The sequence below is a fragment of the Malaya genurostris genome, chromosome 2 (genome assembly GCF_030247185.1).
Source record: "Malaya genurostris strain Urasoe2022 chromosome 2, Malgen_1.1, whole genome shotgun sequence".
In the NCBI taxonomy this organism is placed as follows: domain Eukaryota; kingdom Metazoa; phylum Arthropoda; class Insecta; order Diptera; family Culicidae; genus Malaya; species Malaya genurostris.
Window position 1 is genome coordinate 6,677,137 of NC_080571.1, and position 18,046 is coordinate 6,695,182.

Genomic DNA, 18,046 nt, shown 5'->3' on the forward strand with positions numbered 1-18,046 from the left:
AGGAACAGCTAATAATCGGATGGATCAAGACCTGGGGAATATGAACGATGCGGTTGTATCAAATTCACATTGCAATTCGGAATACTATGTGGTACACTGTCAGAGTGATAAAATCAAATTTCCGTATGTTTTTGCTATCAACGAAGCACTAACGTAAACGCGCTTGTACCCCAGACCAACTTCAAACAGTCATATCTCAGCCACACGTAGGGATGGAACCCAAACAGCATATCGTCGCGCAGATCTTGTTCCGTTATGCTCGGAATACTCGTTGATAACAACTTCGTTTGGGTCGAAAAACTGTTTACAAACCAAGTAAAACGTGATTTTATTAAAAATAAATATAAAGTTTATTTTCTAATGACCGATTTCATATTTTCGTCTGTCGTGTTGATATGAAATTAACACGGTTGGTGAAAATGTAGTCGGATGAAGTTCATAGAGCCAAATCGTAATGTTTGTTGCGAGTAAATAGGTTAAATATTAACAGAAGCGCACAATGAGTTGAGATGAGATAATATGTACCGTGCACTTTTTACCACCTTTCCCCGCTGTGGTCTTCATTTTTCACCTCTAAGTTACCAGCCCTAATGTCGTAAACCTATTGCGAACGGTCCTAACCAGTGCGGTAATTTTCGAATGAAGTTATTTGATGAAAATGAAATTTTAGGCCTTTCACTGTCAGTATATTCCTCCTCTTTCAATTGACTTTTGATGTGATACTCAAGTGATTCATCGTCAATTGAATAACCGCTCCTAGTCATTTGAAGTTTCGCTTGATCCGGTGCAGGTGTCAATGAATGTACTTTTGCCTCTCTCCGTAGAAAGGTAATAGAATTGCTGAAGAGACATCAACTTTTGATCGGAGCTCCATTCGACTCAGCTCGACGAGATCGGTAAATGTTTGTGTGTGTTAAAAGATTTTTTATATTTTTAATATTCTTTCGGCTCGTTTGTCCTTAAACTTAAAGTGGCCGTTGAACAATAATAAAATTTATTTTTTCATTGCTGGATCTCGTTGTTGGTGAAAAGGCGCTTCCAGCAACGAAGGAGGAGTAGTGGATTGATATTCACGCTCATGTCCCTGTTGTTGGCGCAAACATTGTTCTAGTACTGGATTTATTAATTCTTCTCGCAACGATTATGCGATTGAAAAAGCGCACTTTCCTTGTATAATGTACAACAAGTTTTCTTGTTTCATATGTTTCACAACAGTAATATTTGCTAAGTGGAAACCGGAATTGAAACTGCTCAAATTATCTTGTCGTACAGTCAGTTGAAAAATCGGATGTGGAACTCAATCCATTCAGTTTTTGTGTTGGATTCACAAGCAGTAATATGAATGAATTTTACATTCCTTACAAAAACGTGTTGAATCAATTGTCGAACAAATCTAACAAAAATAATCGATTTGAAGCAATTGTGAAACATGCCAATTATAACAAGTTTTAATTGCTACTTGGGAAACATCGTTATTACTTTTATTTGTCCAGGCGTTGGGTTCGTTGTTAGCTGTAAATGTATTTTGTTCTGCATAGGATTCAGATGATAAATTGATGATCGATGATCGAAAACAATTTGTTTGCTATGGTAATGAGTTTTATCGATATCAAGAACAAACTTTCTCTTGTGTAATTTACTCAAAGGAGCTACAAATTGGTCATTACTTTTCAAGAAGTATTGTTTCACTTCAAATTTGATTAATTTTTCCTTGGATAACTAAGGTACATTCCAATTCCCCCTCTCCGCTTATTAGATCTTCTGTAAAGAAAACTGCCAACACCCTTAGGTTATAAAATTATCTGTGTTCGTTTCACGAAAAATCAGATCAATTAGACCTTCGACCTTCTTTTCACTTGTTAGGTATATTTACTGCATCTTTCCCAGTGGCGTATCTAAGAGGGGTGGAGGGGTAAGGGGTAAAAGGTGGGCGAAGAAAGCACTCGTTTTGAGGTGGGCGGCAAATCAATCCTTAACTTTTTTTTTGCTCGTTCAAGTCATCTTTCCGACGATGGGGTTGAGAACCTTTTTTTGCTCACTAAACCAACGATGGGGGCGGCAAATCTTATTTTGCCCGGGCGCCAAATTTTTCCGGTACGCCACTGATCTTTACCCTGAAAATACACCTTGAATCTTCTCTGAGACGAGAGTATTATCTGTACAGATCAAGAGGTTTCAATTCTCGTCAAATTCGATCGGTTTTACCTAAATACCTCCTGTTGCTCCTTTACTCTACATGGAAATACCCTTAAAACTACTTTCCAAGGGCAATAAAAATACCAAGTTTGGTAAAAATCTATTGGGTTGATCCGGAGTTAGGCTGAATCATATGAACGTTTATTTTTGTAGGCCAAAACACATACCAATACATAACATATGTGTATGTGCAACGGCGTACCGAGGAAATTTGGTGCCCGGGGCAAAATAGGAGATTTGCCGTTCTCATCGTTGCACAGTGGTTTGAATTGACAAAAACGTGAACTTAATTCTCTAGTTGCTAAACCGTTGATCCGATATATATATAGTTCCTTTGGAGAACTCATTCACAAAAATATATCTCGTGATTTGATTACAATAAAAAATGTGCAAAACCTACTACGATAAAAGTTCATTTCAACAACTTTTTTCTCTTAAGAGATAGAAAAACGATGTTCTCGACAAAGTTTTAGAACTTCAAACGAGAAAAAACTTTGCCGAAGAAGCTATAGGTCTAACGCATAATGTTTCGGTTATATGAAGCATTTTCTTTTGAAACCATTTAAAATCAATTTTTTGTACATAACTTTTTTCGCAATTATTTTCTGTGTCTACTATGTTCGAGACAATTACTAGAAACACAAAATTACATATTTTCGTTGAAGCATGTGCACGGTTTGGCCTTTTCCCTAAAAAGTTATTTAACATTTAAACTTTTATATACACTAACTTTAACTACTAATAGGAAGCAGGGTCGCAGACCAAAAGACACATACATATACTTTTTGGAAATCTTAAATCAAGTAATATAAAGCTACGAAGTGTGTAGCGTGGCCTTTTCAAATTGAGTGAATGAGTCAACAAAATATAGAGTGTTTTTTTGATCATTTCCTTAGTAAAAACGTACATCAATAAAATTGTTTATCTTCATATCACGCGATTTTTGTGATACCGACCGATAAGTTACCTTTAGGCAACAACTTTTGCAAGAAATTGCAGTCGAGGTATAAAAAATAGAGCATAAGTTTAAACCCAGACGAAAGAGAAGACTTTTCACTATAGCTTACTATTATAACTTAATCTCAGCGAATACCAAGTTTTTCGAAATTCTTCTTCAAAGTGAATGTTGATAGGTGTCTTATTGACCGTTATCACAAAAAAATCACGAGATATTACCGACTTCAGTAGAAAATGTAATAGAATTGCAGTAAGGCAACAGATTAGTTACAAATTCCCTAAAACCAAAAAAACTTGTTTTGTTGGTTGTTATTCTTTATTCTTAGTCTGTGCACGTATTTATACTCTGGTTCTAGTTCTGGCATTTCTCTTTTAAAAAAATGTATAGACTCATAATTTAGATTTTTTTTTTCCATAAATACGTTTATTTCTTAAGGCAGTTTACATAAGTTTTTCTTCGCCGTAGCATCACTTTTACATAATATTCTTATCCTAATTTAATTCTAACATAGTCACAACGTTTTGAATTTATTAAAACATATTCTCTTATAGCTTAAATATCATCTTAGGTAACTCGTCATTAATTATGAAATCTACTCGGAAATATTATTTGAACCAAACGATTAACTTCTATAAATTATAAAATAAGCTGTTATTTTCAGACATTTTGTTGATAATTTCATAAACTGTTTCGAGTTTGTTTGTATCATTACATAATTTTTATTCTAATTTAGCTATTGGTTGAACTCATGGACGCAGCTGGGATCAGAACTAAGTCTTAAAAGGGGCCTTTATTAAATTGAAACTCCAATTTTCTTTATGAAATGATAAATAAGTTTCATGTATGAAAGGTCACGACAAGCAAGAATGTCTCGAACTGGGATATTGGATAGTCTACCTTGGGTACGCAAAGAATTTATTAGTTGAGATCTGACATCACGATACTCCACGCATGTCCAAACGACATGATCAATATCCCGATAACCTTCTCCGCAAGCACAATGATTAGTCTCGGAGAGCCCAATTCGAAGGAGATGTGCATCTAACGTGTAGTGATTGGACATGAGTCTGGACATCACACGAATGAAATCCCTACTCACATCCAGTCCCCTGAACCATGCCTTTGTCGATATTTTCGGAATAATTGAGTGCATCCACCGACCCAGATCATCTTTATCCCAAGAAGCTTGCCAGCTGGCAAGTGTTCTTTGGCGAGACGAGCTATAGAATTCGTTGAAAGCAATTGGTCTCTCATAAATTTCACCCTCAATAGCACCACGTTTGGCTAAAATATCGGCTCTTTCATTGCCAGGAATGGAGCAATGAGCCGGGACCCAGACTATAGTGATTAGATAATTATTGTTCAATATGTCGTTCAGGCACTGTTTTATTTTGCCCAGGAAAAACGGTTCAGTCTTGCCAGTCATGTTTGAGCGAATGGCTTCAATTGCACTCAGACTATCTGTGAAGAGGAAATAATGGTTTGGAATTAATGTGACGATTACACTCAAACTATAATGAACTGCTGCTAGCTCTGCTATATAAACAGATGCAGGTTCTTGAAGCCTAAATGAGGCCGAAACATTATTGTTGAACATACCAAACCCTGTCGCTTCTTCAATTCGCGATCCGTCCGTGTAAAACATTTTCTCAGAGTCAATATGCCTGAACTTACTTGAAAATATTTTTGGGATTTCCGTCGAACGTAGATGATCCGGGATTCCACGCACTTCGCGCTGCATGGATGTATCGAAAAATAAAGTTGAGTCAGGGACATTTAGGAGGCTGACACGGATAGGAATATATCTTGAAGGGTTGATTTCCTGTGACATATGGTTAAAATATACTGTCATAAATTTTGTTTGAGATCGAAGCTCGACTAGTCGTTCGAAATTATTAATTACCATGGGATTCAGCACCTCACATCTTATTAGCAGGCGTGATTAAAGCTCCCAAAATCGATCTTTTAATGGAAGAACTCCCGCCAGAACTTCAAGACTCATTGTATGTGTCGAGTGCATGCAGCCTAAGGCAATTCGCAAACAACGGTACTGAATTCGCTCAAGTTTGATAAAATGAGAGTTTGCAGCGGAACGAAAACAAACGCATCCATATTCCATCACTGAAAGTATCGTTGTTTGATACAATTTTATTAGATCTTGCGGATGAGAACCCCACCAAGATCCTGTTATTGTTCGAAGAAAATTTACTCTTTGTTGGCATTTCGTTATCAGATACCTAATGTGTCCTCCCCACGTGCATTTGGAATCGAACCACACCCCGAGGTATTTAAAAGTTAAAACCTGTTGGATCATTCTTCCCATCATATGGAGCTGAAGCTGCGCGGGATCATGCTTTCTTGAAAAGACGACTAACTCTGTTTTCTCCGCAGAGAATTCGATACCCAGATGTACAGCCCAAACGGACAATTTATCTAAGGTATCTTGCAATGGTTTTTGCAGATCAATAGCTTTGGATCCAGTAACTGAAACCACGCCATCATCTGCCAATTGCCTTAATGTACATGGGATTACGAGACAGCTGTCAATGTCGTTTACATAGAAATTATAAAGGAGCGGACTGAGGCATGAGCCTTGCGGGAGACCCATGTAGCTAATTCTGAATGTTGCCAAATCGCCATGTGAAAAATACATGCACTTCTCTGACAAAAGGTTGTGCAAATAATTATTTATAACCGCTGGAAGTCCATGTTGGTGGAGCTTGTCTGAAAGAACATCAATGGAAACTGAATCAAATGCTCCTTTAATGTCTAAAAATACAGATGCCATTTGTTGCTTTTGAGCGAAGGCAATTTGGATGTCAGACGAAAGTAATGCAAGGCAATCATTCGTCCCTTTATTTCTACGGAGGCCAAACTGAGTATCTGACAACAAACCGTTCGTCTCGACCCAAGTGTCGAGACGTCGTAGAATAATTTTTTCGAACAATTTTCTGATGCAGGACAACATCGCAATGGGTCTATATGAGTTGTGATTGGAAGCTGGTTTCCCCGGCTTTTGAATGGCGATAACAGTCATAATTTAGATGATTTGATTTAATCCTTTACCGTGTACGCCTGTATGTAAAGTTAAACCACTCAGGCATTTTATTTTAATATTATTATCGTTCAAATGCTCCAGCATTTGTATTATCAACCAACTCTTTTGTGTTCATTCAGTTATAGCCGTTCAACCGAGAAGGTTGTGTATAGAAGCGTACAGTTTAATAACGCTGGTTGGTTTACACGCGTTAAATACGACAACGGTTGAACTACAGGTAGAGACCTGTTGGCAGCAGCCGTTAAAACGTATAGTCGTGCTGCATAAGAGAGCCCTAGTGCTGGGCCAAGCTGGTGAAGGAAACAACAAAGGGCGTTTCCCAAACTCTACCCAGGCCGCAATATACAGCCACAAGTGCTGAGCAGGAGAGTGCAAAGGCACATCGAAGAGGAAGAGTGCAAAGGCACATAGAAGCAGGAGAGTGCAAAGGCACACCGGTGCGAAGGCACTTCGGTGCAGAAGCATATCGGTGCGGAGCACTAGGAAGAAGGAGACAAGACAACTCGGTCTTTCCACTGCCATACAACACGCAGGTATACACCGGTGACCTGCGCGTGTTACAGCTGGCGAAGACGAAAGCAAATCGGAATTCGAGTGGTGCTGGATGTCAGGTAGCAGTAGCATCACATCATATTCTATCGCTACAGTGAGCTTCAGCATTGTATCAACGTCCAGATACATCCAACAAGAACATCTAGAGCAACGAGGATCTACACGGCAGTGCAACGGAGATAGACAAAAATTTCAAGGTAGAAGTTTTTTCTTTTCCTTTTGATTGAGTACTGTGTAGTGTTGGTTTCAAATTTTATTTTAAAGTTTAGTTAAAAATTTTAATGTAATGGATGAATCCATGGACGTAAATCCTAGCATGAATCCGATACCCCCACGAACGAAAAAATATCAGGAGAGCTCTTCTGGGCCTTGGATAGTCTTTTTTAGACGTATATCAAAGCCATTAAACATTTTTCAAATTAATAAAGGTTTGACATCACGATACTCTTCAATCAAAGAGATCATAAAAGTAAATAACGATAAAATTCGTGTTGTGGTAAATAATTTGAAACACGCGAATGATATTGTATCTTCGGAACATTTCATTAAAGAGTATAAAGTTTACATACCCTCCAAAGATGTCGAAATTGACGGTGTTGTTACCGAAGCGAGTCTTTCGGTAGATGATTTACTCAAGCGTGGTGTTGGTCGTTTCAAGAACTCTATGCTTGAGGGTGTGAAAATACTGGAGTGCAAACAACTGTACTCAGTAGTTCATGAAGAGGAAAAAAAAGTTTATCGCCCATCAGACCCGTTTCGAGTGACATTTGCCGGGTCTGCGTTGCCGTCCCATGTCTATGTCGATAAAATTCGCCTCCCTGTTCGGCTTTTTGTTCCAAATGTAATGAATTGTACGAACTGCAAAAAATTCGGCCACACAGCTACTTACTGTAGTAATAAACCAAAATGTATTAAGTGTGAAGGGCCTCATAAAGATAATGATTGCAACAAGGAAATTGAAAAATGTATTTATTGTGGGAATAGTCCTCATGATGATATTTCAGTATGCACTGCATTTAAAGTGCACAAAGACAAAATTAAGCTTTCTTTAAAAGCACGGTCTAAGCGCACATATGCAGAAATGCTTAAAACGGTCATTGATGTCCCCCCTTTGGAAACCGAAAACGGGTTTTCAAATCTAGAGGAACCAGAGGACTCTGACTCTGACGAAAATAGTGAAGGTAATTCGTTTATCACTACCCAAGGGTCAGTTAAGAGAAAGAAGTCTTCCTCCAAATTACCAAAAAAGACACCAAAAATTTCATCTTCAAAAAAAGATCCCCGTGTTAAACAAAAAAAGTCAAAACCAAAGACTGTGCCTCCGGGTTTGTCAAATTCACAAACCAATCCAGGATCTAGTACAGAAAAGGATAATAATCCAGTGGGCTCCATTTCACAGCCACCAACAGGATTACTGAAGTTTTCGGAAATTGTTGAATGGATTTTCTCAGCATTCAATATATCTGAACCCTTAAAGACCCTCATAATGGCATTCCTTCCAATAGCTAGAACCTTTTTGAAGCAGCTCAATGGCCAATTGTCTCAGGTTTTGTATCTTTTGATGGATAATTTATCACCCGTCGCAAATGATACAATCACTGTCCTGCAGTGGAATTGTCGAAGCATCATGCCAAAACTTGATTCATTTAAAATATTATTGCATAGTCAAAAATGTGATGTATTTGCTTTATGCGAAACATGGCTTACTTCAAACATAGCTTTAAATTTTAATGATTTTAACATTATACGTCTCGATAGAGACTCTCCGTATGGTGGAGTGCTTTTGGGAATTAAGAAATGCTATTCCTTTTATAGATTAAACATCCCTTCAACTTCTAGTATAGAAGTTGTTGCTTGCCAAATAAACATTAAAGGCAAAGATATTTGCATAGCTTCGGTTTATATTCCTCCAAAAGCACAAGTTGGACAGCAACAGATTAATGAAATGGTTGAAGCCCTTCCTGCACCACGATTGATTCTGGGGGATTTAAATTCGCACGGTATTATGTGGGGTTCCGTTTACAATGATAGCAGATCATCTTTAATACAAAACATTTGTGACAATTTTAGCATGACGGTATTAAATATGGGTAGCATGACACGGATCCCAAGACCTCCGGCACGCCCAAGTGCATTAGATCTATCTCTTTGCTCAACATCAATTCGACTAGATTGCACCTGGAAAATACTGCCTGATTTACACGGTAGCGATCATTTACCAATCATCATCTCAATTAGCAGTAGCAATTGCATTGCTACTTCCGCTAGTATTCCATATGATTTGACAAAAAATATCGACTGGATTAAATACCAAAGTAGTATCTCTAGTATTTTGAATTCAATGGAAGAGCTCCCTCCACTTGAAGAATATGACTTCCTCATTTGTTCGATTCTGGAGGCAGCAGAACAATCCCAAACTAAACGCTTTCCTGGGCCAACGACTAACAGAAGGCCTCCCAACCCCTGGTGGGACAAAGAGTGCTCAGAGGCTAAACTCGCAAAACAAAATGCTTGCAAGACGTTTCTAAAACGGGGAGGAGGAACTCCTCAGAATTTTGAAAAACTTATGGTTTTAGAAACCAAGTACAAGAGCATACTTCGAGCCAAAAAATGTAGCTATTGGAGACATTTTGTCGAAGGTTTGTCAAGAGCTACCTCAATGAGCACTCTTTGGAACACGGCCAGACGAATGAGGAATCGTAACGTGGGCAATGAGAGTGATGAATACTCGAACCGATGGATATTTGACTTTGCTAGGAAAGTATGCCCAGATTCTGTTCCTACGCAGAGCATTATACGGGAATCTCCTCCAAATAATGGTTTTATTAATAACCCATTTTCAATGATGGAATTTTCTATAGCACTCTTGTCTTGTAACAATAACGCTCCAGGGTTGGACAGAATTAAATTCAACTTGGTGAAGAATCTGCCCAACCTCGCAAAAAGACGTTTGTTGGAATTGTTCAACAAGTTTCTTGAGCAAAATATTGTTCCACCTGACTGGAGACAAGTGAAAGTTATCGCCATTCAAAAACCGGGGAAACCAGCTTCCAATCACAACTCATATAGACCCATTGCGATGTTGTCCTGCATCAGAAAATTGTTCGAAAAAATTATTCTACGACGTCTCGACACTTGGGTCGAGACGAACGGTTTGTTGTCAGATACTCAGTTTGGCTTCCGTAGAAATAAAGGGACGAATGATTGCCTTGCATTACTTTCGTCTGACATCCAAATTGCCTTCGCTCAAAAGCAACAAATGGCATCTGTATTTTTAGACATTAAAGGAGCATTTGATTCAGTTTCTATTGATGTTCTTTCAGACAAGCTTCACCAAAATGGACTCCCAGCGGTTATAAATAATTATTTGCACAACCTTTTGTCAGAGAAGTGCATGTATTTTTCACATGGCGATTTGGCAACACTCAGAAATAGTTACATGGGTCTCCCGCAAGGCTCATGCCTCAGTCCGCTCCTCTATAATTTTTACGTAAATGACATTGACAGCTGTCTAGTAACCCCATGTACACTAAGACAATTGGCAGATGATGGCGTGGTTTCAGTTACTGGACCCAAAGCTATTGATCTGCATAAACCATTGCAAGATACCTTAGATAACTTGTCCGATTGGGCTGTTCATCTTGGTATCGAATTCTCTGCGGAGAAAACAGAGTTAGTCGTCTTTTCAAGAAAGCATGATCCCGCGCAGCTTCAGCTCCATATGATGGGAAGAATGATCCAACAGGTTTTAACTTTTAAATACCTCGGGGTGTGGTTCGATTCCAAATGCACGTGGGGAGGACACATTAGGTTTCTGATAACAAAATGCCAACAAAGAGTAAATTTTCTTCGAACAATAACAGGATCTTGGTGGGGTGCTCATCCGGAAGATCTAATAAAATTGTATCAGACAACGATACTTTCAGTGATAGAATATGGATGCGTTTGCTTTCGTTCCGCTGCAAACTCTCATATTATCAAACTGGAGCGAATTCAGTACCGTTGTTTGCGAATTGCCTTAGGCTGCATGCACTCGACACATACAATGAGTCTTGAAGTTCTGGCGGGAGTTCTTCCATTAAAAGATCGATTTTGGGAGCTTTCATCACGCCTGCTAATAAGATGTGAGGTGCTGAATCCCATGGTAATTAATAATTTCGAACGACTAGTCGAGCTTCGATCTCAAACAAAATTCATGACAGTATATTTCAACCATATGTCACAGGAAATCAACCCTTCAAGATATATTCCTATCCGTGTCAGCCTCCTAAATGTCCCTGACTCAACTTTATTTTTCGATACATCCATGCAGCGCGAAGTGCGTGGAATCCCGGATCATCTACGTTCGACGGAAATCCCAAAAATATTTTCAAGTAAGTTCAGGCATATTGACTCTGAGAAAATGTTTTACACGGACGGATCGCGAATTGAAGAAGCGACAGGGTTTGGTATGTTCAACAATAATGTTTCGGCCTCATTTAGGCTTCAAGAACCTGCATCTGTTTATATAGCAGAGCTAGCAGCAGTTCATTATAGTTTGAGTGTAATCGTCACATTAATTCCAAACCATTATTTCCTCTTCACAGATAGTCTGAGTGCAATTGAAGCCATTCGCTCAAACATGACTGGCAAGACTGAACCGTTTTTCCTGGGCAAAATAAAACAGTGCCTGAACGACATATTGAACAATAATTATCTAATCACTATAGTCTGGGTCCCGGCTCATTGCTCCATTCCTGGCAATGAAAGAGCCGATATTTTAGCCAAACGTGGTGCTATTGAGGGTGAAATTTATGAGAGACCAATTGCTTTCAACGAATTCTATAGCTCGTCTCGCCAAAGAACACTTGCCAGCTGGCAAGCTTCTTGGGATAAAGATGATCTGGGTCGGTGGATGCACTCAATTATTCCGAAAATATCGACAAAGGCATGGTTCAGGGGACTGGATGTGAGTAGAGATTTCATTCGTGTGATGTCCAGACTCATGTCCAATCACTACACGTTAGATGCACATCTCCTTCGAATTGGGCTCTCCGAGACTAATCATTGTGCTTGTGGCGAAGGTTATCGAGATATTGATCATGTCGTTTGGACATGCGTGGAGTATCGTGATGTCAGATCTCAACTAATAAATTCTTTGCGTACCCAAGGTAGACTATCCAATATCCCAGTTCGAGACATTCTTGCTTGTCGTGACCTTTCATACATGAAACTTATTCATCATTTCATAAAGAAAACTGGAGTTTCAATTTAATAAAGGCCCCTTTCAAGACTTAGTTCTGATCCCAGCTGCGTCCATGAGTTCAACCAATAGCTAAATTAGAATAAAAATAATGTAGTGATTCAAACAAACTCGAAACAGTTTATGAAATTATCAACAAAATGTCTGAAAATAACAGCTTATTTTATAATTTATAGAAGTTAATCGTTTGGTTCAAATAATATTTCCGAGTAGATTTCATAATTAATGACGAGTTACCTAAGATGATATTTAAGTAATAAGAGAATATGTTTTAATAAATGCAAAACGTTGTGACTATGTTAGAATTAAATTAGGATAAGAATATTATGTAAAAGTGATGCTACGGCGAAGAAAAACTTATGTAAACTGCCTTAAGAAATAAACGTATTTATGAAAAAAAAAAACTCTTTTGTGTTCTTAATAATAATATGCAGCGCTGCTCTCACCAACACCAACAGTGCATATTTGAAGCATGAAATTTAATATAAAGCTACTTCACTGTTCTTCATTTTTCAATATACCTTAAAAGTAAAACTAATCGTCAATATAGATAAACGGTCATATTCATTGGAATTAATTCCAATTTAGTTTTACATCGAGGATGGTTTTGAATCGAATTTTTTATTCAACTGATGTCCATTTCATAGTAATATTTATTTAGAAATCGTGAGAATTCAATGTATGTATGGCTTCATTCATAAGAACGTATTTCGTGGAATGACAAGATTTCACACACAAAAATTATGCCTTTCAAGCAGGCTACACTTACACATTTCAACACATATAAATTAATCTCAGAAGACTTAAATTTAAACGATGTTTTTAGGCGTACTGGTAATGGTGTAAGATATCATCCATGAAATGAATTGGATTGGAATTAAAAGAACGGATAAGGAATATTCTATTAAAAGAATAAGTAAAACTTGTCGAAATTTAATGAGCCCGTTTATATGCTTCGTTAGTTCGATCAATTGCATCATGAAATTATATTCAATCATTACACCATTGCAGCAAAGCTACACTAACGACCGATTCCAATTTTTGGACATTTCCTAGAAAGCACTTTATAATAAACCAAAAATAGTCGTTTTAGTAAATGTTTTTGATAAGAAAATGGTCAAAACAGCACTCTATATTTTGTTGTCTCATTCACACAATTTAAAAAGGACACGCTACACACTTCGCTGCTTTATATTACTTGGTTTAAGCTTTCCAAAAAGTATATGTATGTGCCTTTTGGTCTGCGACCCTGCTTCCTATTAGTAGTTAAAGTTAGTGTATATAAAAGTTTAAATGTTAAATAACTTTTTAGGGCAAAGGCCAAACCGTGCACAGTCTTCAACAAAAATATGTAATTTTATGTTTCTAGTAATTGTCTCGAACATAGTAGACACAGAAAATAATTGCGAAAAAAGTTATGTACAAAAAATTGATTTTAAATGGTTTCAAAAGAAAATGCTTCATATATCCGAAGCATTATGCGTTAGACCTATAGCTTCTTCGGCAAAGTTTTTTTCTCGTTGGGAGTTCTAAAACTTTGTCGAAAACATTGTTTTTTTATCTCTTAAGGGAAAAAAGTTGTTGAATTGAACTTTTATCGTAGTAGGCTTTGCACATTTTTTATTGTAATCAAATCACGAGGTATATTTTTGTGATTTAGTTCTCCAAAGGAACTATGTATATCGGATCAACGGTTTAGCAGCTAGAGAATTAAGTTCACATTTTTGTCGATTCAAACCACTGTGCGCTGGTGTCTATTCCATGGTCAATGAACCATGCCGGTTTTTTGGTGCTGCGATGATATCCGTCTCTCTTTGAATGCACTGATTGAATCGTGTGAAGAGTTGCTGGGGAGCGTTCTTTGATACGATAAAAGCCATCCTTGCGAACAAACAATACGAAATGCTTCAAAACAAAGGATTTGTCTAAGGCACTTCAGACCTGAAGAAAAAAGTGTAGTTTGAAATCAACTACGCTCAATCAAAGGTACGATACCAGTGGTTTTTGCTAAAACTAATCCTTGTGAAACGTATGCTTTTAGTCAATATAAGGCTTCAGGCCCGTTTACATGGGGGGATGTGCAAATAAACATCGTTTTTTTTAATACACTACGCAATAGCACAATATTACTCTTCGGTTGCCGATAAAAATTCTTCGACTTTTGATTTCTCTACTCCGGATTGAAAATTGTATGGGACCGAATTTATATGATTATATCCTGTGCGCATCAAATTGGTATGAACGTAGCTTAACATATTGTTGACAACAGCGCCACCAAAACAAAATGCGTTTGTTTCTGGAACCAGTTTCCATAGCAGGGCGGTGATGAAAATATAGTTTCACCGATCGAGCTAGAATTTAGCATAGTTATCATGGGACCCAAAAGAAACACGAAAAGTTAGGTGGAGCGAAGAGATATTTTAAAAACCGTTTCTACCGACAACAAATGAAGATAACTCCAAATTAACATTGCTGGAAAAATACAATTTTTCCACTTATTTCAAAATTGTGATAATTTGTGTGAATCTAACAATTTGTTCGGTAGAATAAATTTAGATTCCGCTATCAACAGAAACACTTTGCATTCTTTCATTTTGCCTGGCTTCAGAAGGCACCTGGCGAACACTTAATCTTTGTATCTTGGAGATGATGAAAAAAAGCAATTGCACTCCCCCAGCGGACCGTTTTGTTATCTCTATCTTCGTTTGCCCCGTTCGCTCCTCCAGTAGCCGGGTCAAATATTAAGTCACTACACGGACGTCTTCCTAGACGGGATGGCTGTGGATGGATGGATAGACAGACCGGTTATCATTTTTCGTTTACCGGCCCGGGCAGAAGATCAAGAAGAAGAAGAAGAAAATGAAAAGGCAAAATGGCAACAAAACAGATTGAGTCACCACTAGTGAGGCCTTTCTAAAGGCTACTTGAGCTTCCAGAAGTAAGTGATAAGGCGGCTAGGAAAAATCGCTCTCCTGGGAAGGACCGGAACTCAGTTACTCGACATGAAGGTCACCGATAAAGTTGTAGTGAAGGCATTAGGCTATTGGATGTGATATGACGCGTCGGTCGGACAGTCTCGCGGGAGGGTGGGTTACGAAACGGAAAGTACGGACTTCGGGTCGGGGAGCTGCCCATTGCTAGGAAAGGAAGGATTTACTTGAGATCAGTTTAGTCTGGTCTGTTGGCATGTGGAGCAACCAACGTTTAGCTGGTATCTGGAAATTCATGGTACATACACTGCGACAGGATATAAATACCACCAGATGGAGCCAGGTGCTGTTATTGTTGTTGGCCCTGCTGACTAACGGCGGATGTGTGCTAAATTGATTGTTATTCAGCGTAAAATTGAAAATAAATTGATCCTGACGGAGACGGTATGCGTTGATACGGTTGCCAGCTAGTTTTGATCGATGAGTTGCGACTTCTGCTGCGACGGCAAGTCAATAAATTGAACGATGGCGAAGTTGACAGTAATTGTGTTCTTTGCTCACAACATGATAGAGTAAAGACAGCACGTTTGTGGAGAAGAAAAAAAAACAGCCATGTGCCATCGATGAATAAGCAACAGAATTGTGAAACAAAATGGTGGTGAAATTTTGACAGCATTGCCATCAGAATATATTATAATATTATCAAATTAAATTAAATCGAACAATTGATTATTGCTTAAAAAAAGTCGACCACGGTTGTGCTAGGATTGGTAGCAGACTGAGTTGAAAGCACTTTCAAAAGTTATTCTGTTTCCATTCGAACGAGTATCAAGAAACTCTGGTTGAAGAACATCTAAGCCGACACTTCGAGTAGAAAAGAAATCCTACAATTCAACGACTTGGGGGCGCTCCGCTAGGGCGTGCTTCGTTGCTTCGTCCGGAAATTGATTCGGATCATTTTTTTTCTTCGGGATACTACAACCAACTTTTAAAACTAACATCACACTGAGTTTGTTCATTCCAACATCCGATCTTGAAAATCTCACGAAACACCCTAGGAAGAAGGAGAAGAGCGTGCGACCGACCGATAAAAGGATGCCATTTCAGTGCGGCAGATGGGAAATCCGTTCCGTTTGCACGTGTGTGACAGCACCCCAACAATAAGTTTTGCCATTCCACCATTCAAATTTGTCAATATTTACAAATTCAACACGTCAGCATGATGGCTTTAGGGTCAAGAGATTGCGGTCCGAAGGTTGAGGAGTGCCAGACAAAGAATAACACAGAGCCAGGAGGGATGCAAATAAACGGTACACAGTTGAGGGTTAGACGCATACGTGCTCAATAGGTTATTGAATTCCGGTATGATTTGAGCTGTTGGAACGAAATCGAGCGAAAAAATCGTCGATTCGAAATTTATTTTACTTAAATGTGATTGCAAACCAAGTTGGAAAATTTTGCATGTCAAAATGTATACTGAAAATTTAACAAGCATGTGAATCCGCTCATGCAACCTTCCCGGTATTGTTTCCATAACCAACTCGGATTGCCCGAACCGTGCCAGAAGAGAAGATTCGAACGCTTTGGGGCATGCAATTTTCCCAGATTGAAATCTCGTAAAAAAGCCCCTCCCTTTGGTGGTCCCGGATTCCGGGTTCGGCCTGGGTTGTCAAGTATTTGGACGAAGGGACACACAGCCCTCAGCCCCGAGTAACGGGACCACGGTTTACCCGAGTGCCACCACGCGGTTGGGTGTTGGTGAAGCCTAGCGAGAAACAAGCGGAAAATACAACACTAAGCCAATTTGCATAATTTTCTTGCGGCTTCGCCAGAAAAAAGTGACTTAATAATGTATGTGTTGCTTCCTCGGTTGTATGCCTTTTCGAGTGCCTTCATCCTTTCGCAATGGTTGCGGAAAGTGCTCGTGCCTCCTAAATCCTTACTGCCAAATTCGTGTGTCCCAAACCAACACCCATCGCCAACCGCGTCGGCAGCTAAGTAAATCATTTCTGCATAATTTATGACTGTGCTAATTTCGAAAGAATCTCCGCTGGTTTCGTGCCCGACTTTCGGGCAGGTTGTAAGGACATTGTGTACAAATGCAAACTGGTCGACCGCATCAGTTATACGGTGGTGGGATGAACCGTGCTGTGGCACGATACAATTTGGGCCAGCAACCGAAATCGACTTCCGAAAAATCAGCCCCAAAACCAGCCGGGGAGTACGAATTTATCGTCTGTTGCTGGCATTTTGTCATGTAGTTTATTCACACCGCTTCTGACAGCCCGGATGATGGGGAATGGGGAGTGGGGGGCTGTTGAGTGCCCGACACACTTTCTTATCTTATATACTGCTGTTTGCTAGTAAGCGGTTTGTTTGATCGTTGGTATGTAATCGGAGTCATTGAAATTGTTAAACAAAATTAAACAAAATTTCGATTAGGAATGCGATGTTTGACGAAACTTGTTCAACCAGTGTAATAAAATATTTGTGTATTTTAGAAAGAAGATGTAAAAATTCAGTCCACGTTTGATAACCCTTCCAGATTAGGAAATTTTCAATGTTCGAAGTTAGAACACTCGTTCCTCAAAACGAGCGTACATAAATTCCTCATCATTCTTAAAATTCATGGATTTACATATGGCTACTGTGATGAAGTAATCCGGGTTGGCGATTCAATACATAGAGCGCTGGTCTATCAAGCAAACTATCGTATGTTCGAGTCCTGGCCTGGAAGGAGTTAAGAATTGGCTGCGAAGTCTGTTGAAACAGAAGGTCAAATTCCACATTACCAAGGAAAAATTGAAAAATTTTGATTTTTTTCTATGTCAAACAAAGTAGATTTTTTGAAAATAAAAATTTATTTCGAGATAACTCTAAATTTCGACGTTTCATGCAATTCTAAGACTTCTGGCATCAAATTTTTTTTTTCCGAAAATGAAATTTAATGTGAAAAAAAAGCTAAGACAGATAATTGTTCTTGATAAATTGCCCATGGAAGGTAATTATCTAAGATTACTTACAAAAAAATTCTACGCCCTTGATGTTGCAGATGTCGGAACGAGTGTATCCGGCGTTTACAAAGTGCCGCACGATGTCCGTCTTCGACG